The sequence below is a fragment of the Triticum dicoccoides genome, chromosome 7B, assembly GCF_002162155.2.
Source record: "Triticum dicoccoides isolate Atlit2015 ecotype Zavitan chromosome 7B, WEW_v2.0, whole genome shotgun sequence".
In the NCBI taxonomy this organism is placed as follows: Eukaryota; Viridiplantae; Streptophyta; class Magnoliopsida; order Poales; family Poaceae; genus Triticum; species Triticum dicoccoides.
Genome location: NC_041393.1, coordinates 724,468,306 through 724,472,789, shown reverse-complemented (window position 1 = coordinate 724,472,789; position 4,484 = coordinate 724,468,306). Strand labels below are relative to the sequence as shown.

The following is a 4,484-nucleotide window of genomic DNA, read 5'->3' as shown; positions in this document are numbered from 1 at the left end:
CAGATCTCTCATAAATCGGTCCAGTTTCACCGTTGGATCTTCAGGATTTCGAGACTAGAAGGTAAATCAACTCCACCCCCATTTTATGGTTGGTTTAATTTATCATACTTTTGTGAAAACCCTAGTTTGTTTTCCTCGTGGTCTAATGTATCATAGGTTAGCTACTAAGAGATTGTGTGTTGTAGATGGCTAAGGAAACTCAGTGGGTGCTTAGCCCTGTTATTCATGTGCAAGGCTTGTCTCCATGTATTGTGCAAGTTAGTGAAGTGGACCTCACTTTCGATTGGTTCAAGACTAAATTCATGTTGAAGCAAGGGTTGAAGAAAGAGGATTTTGTGTACTACGTCAGCAGGACGCAGTCAGATGGCCCCGGGGAAAGAAAATTGGTTGACATAACTGATGATGACAAGATCCAAGAAATGCTGGAAGAATGGAAATGGAAAAGGGTTGTTGACTTGCAGTGCTACAGGAAACCGAGTTATATGTGATGTTCATTGTATGTGATGAACTTCTCATTCGAGACTATTTGTGTAATTTGAACTATGTTTGTAATTTGCTATGTCATTCGAGACATTGTATCGTAGACCATCGTGGTCATGAACTATGTTTGTCATTTGCTATTATCGTAGACAAACGTGGTAATGAACCTTGTGTGTGTGTTCAACTATAGTGGTATGAAAAGACTATGCAATGCTTATGTATGTTTGTTATTCGAGACTACAAGCGAAAAGACAAAACTGACTTATATCCAGACGCCAAGGACCCTGGCGTCTGGTTGCTGGCTCCCCTGCTTTACCCTGTTTCTAGTGTTAGTCGATAGCCAGACGCCAAGGACCCTGGCGTTTGGTCCCCTGACTATTAGCCAGACGCCAAGGACCCTGGCGTTTGGTCCCCTGACTTATAGCCAGACGCCAAGGACCCTGGCGTCTGGTACCTACCCTGTGCATATAAATGAGTAAATGAGTCCTCCTTTTGACAGATTTCATGGCAATCAATGAATTCATAGACATCACAGGAAACAACAATTCACATAAATCACATCATTGAGTAGTACTTTTAAACGAGTTTATGGAAAGAGACTACACCAAGTTCATCGAAACAAACTAGAACAAGCTCATTGAAACAAACTACAACAAGCTCACTTCTTGCATACACAGGTTCACAGAATTCATAATAGTATGATAGGTTCATAGAACACAGAAGATAGCACATAAGACACCAAATGCGCGCCACCGTCATTGCCTCTCCCTCGCTGGAGCGGGCCAAACCGGGACAAGAAGCTCACTTGCTCCTTCCTCTCTTCACCATGGTTGCAAGTGTAGGCTCCTCCTCTTCGCTAGTCTCGTCCTCCTCCTCTTCGCTGTATGCCTCCTCCTCCGCCTCAGTGTTGCCTTATATCTTTGCATTCCTATTGGGATAAGCTTATGAGGATACTCCGGACTATGGAATTGTGTGTTCCATGTCTTCTTTCTACCTTTCTTGCCTGGTCTCTTAGCTATGGCTTTGCCTTTCCTAGATGGTTGTGGAGCCTTGCCTTGTGTTGGTTGTGTAGCCTGTGATGGTTGTGGAGCATCAACATCATACTCATGATCCTCTTCATGTGTTGCATCATACTCATGCTCCTCATGATGTGTTGGCTCCTCTTGATGTGATGGCTCCTCTTCATAGAACTCCTCCTCCATGTCCTCATTGTTCTGTAGATAACGCCGTCTATTAGCTGTGGCGGCGCGGCTACCAGGTGCATAAACGTCACTGGACTGAGCACCATGGCAAGAAAACATTGCTGCCATCTTATGAAACCGCTTCTTGAACTTCTGCAAAAATATGCTATGATATGAGATGCACATAAATAATCCGCGAAAAGAAACTTTTATAATATATTGATCACACCTCCATCGTGCTCCTAAGAGTCCTCTCAGATAATGCACCACCAGGTGGATGACTCAGTGCAACATTGGCATCGTTGACGCACAGAAGCAACTCTCTGCCCTGCAATTCATGAACACACCAAACTTATGTATTTGAAAGAAGACAACATGATGCAAGTATGTTAGAATAGGTCAAACAGACTACCATTTCATCATGCATCGGTGCATAGTCAACGTGAGCCCCTCTGGTGTCTCTCACAACCATGTTGAAGGTTTGATAACCTTGTGCAGTCTCCGGGTCTTCAGACACCAACTCCGACCACTCCTCATGAGTCCAACCAGGCTTCAGCTTTAACCGGTAACGATCCGCATACCACACTTGGTACTTCTGATATGCTGACTAATTGTGAGGTCTATTCTCTGATTGCACTAACGTGTCTCTTTGATTCCAAATTTCTATCCACGCATGGTGTTTGTTTGCCCAATCCGATATATCCTAATTGTTCCTTCGATCGAACCTACAAATGATGCACGGGACAAAGCATTAGCAAACATTGACTTATTCAATGCTCTACTACATACTCAAGGCATGCTTGCTTACCGATGCAGAGATAGAATTTCCTCCTTGCTCTCCTCAATTGGACTACCTTGTCTTCTTCCAAATTGTCTTGCCACACGGTCTACAAAGTGCCACTCGACTGCGAAGAAGCATATCATTGGGCACCTCACCCGCCAAAGATGGCTATCACGCGTGCACATCTCATTAAGATCAAAGTCACGATCTTCCACATAAGGCAACCAATATACCTGCAAAACAAAGAGATACATTGTTAGCTACATAAGTTTCATTCTTGACTAAATTTTATCTCATCGAACTTCTCAAAACCTGCTCAGCAGTCAAGGTGTCCAGCTCGTTCATATAGCACTTGTATCGCACATGCGAGCTTCCTGTGTAGACTGTCACTTGTTCCCAATAGTAAGCAAGCGTAGGGCGCTGATAGGGATCATCATCATGCAACCCGTCATGATTACCCCGTGGGTTTGCCATGAGGGGGTTCTTGAAATCGGGCCGTCCAACCGGGATCCGCTCCCACATCCACACGGATAGACTCCAAACAAACCCAGACAATGAGGATGTATCTCCCTTCCTCCGACATGCCAAGTCAAGCTGCAATCAAACAAACATGTTAGATATGGAGGCGCATGAAAATGCAAGAAAAATGGTTGCAAATATCTCTTACCTGGCGATACAAATATGCTAGTGCGGCCGAACCCCAGCTATACTGGGTATCCCAGTTATTGAGTAGCTCCAAGAACATCCAGAGGGCTGAGTTCCCGGTTGCATCTGAGAAGACTACCTTGGTTAGTACATACCAAAGATAGGCCCGCGCGTACTGCTGCACAACCACATCATTGGCACCCTGAGGCCACGGATTGGTGTTTCCTCTGACCAGTTTTAGCCAGGAATGCCTCACTCTTGCGGTATCGGCCTTGCCTTCCTGAGGGCCGTCGGGCTCAACACCAATTAAAATGCCAGTCCGTTCTCGCCAATTACCAACGCTCACACGACCGGTAACAGCTTGTCCGTTGATAGGAAGGCCGCTTATCATAGCCATGTCCTGTAGGGTCATCGTCATCTCCCCACATGGAAGGTGGAACGAGTGAGTCTTCGGCTTCCAACGATCCACAAGTGCGGTCAGCGCCGCGTGGTTCACCGGCGGAGCGCGTCGCTTAAACTGCAACACGAATGGGAGAAGACCCAATCTCTGAATGTAAGGCTCGTACCGCGGGTCGTAAGTAAAGTCATCAGCGGGATGACCCCTCATGCGCATAGCAACTACAAGCTGCAAATAAAGTGATGTTTTAATCAATACAAGAACACAAATGAGAAACAACGAAAATTGATAAGTCTTGCTTCTTACATCTTCCTTCTCAATGGCACGAGCACGATGCTCCTTATCCCACTCATCAATTAATCCGCCATACCAAGGTCCATCATCATCCGCCATCCTACAAAACAAATCACAAACATATATGAATACATGAACAATATCAAACAATATTATTTCCTTCTTCAAGTTATGCCATATGAACACACCATTCTTCTCACACATAACCACATCGTTTCTTTCTTCTACATATGCACACACATATCATCAAATATCATCATCTCTTTTGCAAAAAAAATCATGTACACACAATCATCAAATTTCATCATCTCTTTTGCAAAAAAAATTATATCACTTCACACATATAACATTTTTTCTAAATATATTTGCTGGCCAAAGTAGTCTTCTCAGATTCAAACAAATATTATGCCATCTATATATTCAACATATAGCTAATTTACTAGCACTTGCATACATGATCTATAATTCAAAAAAAATACAAACTATGTCTATTGGTGGACAACTACAAACATCTACCAACTACACTACCTACCAAATCATCTATCAACTACAAATTATTTCCTAAAACAAAGAAACCATCTACTAATCTAACATCACCTAATGTGAAATAATGCATCCAACAAAAGAGGGGAAAACAAAAACAAATTGGAGGGAATAGGGGAGAATACCTCAAGGATGCTTGGGGGGTCAGATCCACAAATTTGGG

At 43.6% G+C, this 4,484-nt stretch overlaps 1 long non-coding RNA gene across 1 annotated transcript; it reads right to left on the bottom strand.

Annotated features, from left to right (window-relative positions):
* Nucleotides 1-1,779: 1,779 nt before the first annotated feature.
* LOC119339423 lies at nucleotides 1,780-2,124 on the bottom strand. The gene is made up of 3 exons (XR_005164172.1): nucleotides 2,074-2,124; nucleotides 1,891-1,989; nucleotides 1,780-1,814 (listed from the first exon to the last, which is right to left on the bottom strand). It is a non-coding gene; the product is annotated as an uncharacterized LOC119339423 (long non-coding RNA).
* Nucleotides 2,125-4,484: the final 2,360 nt, after the last annotated feature.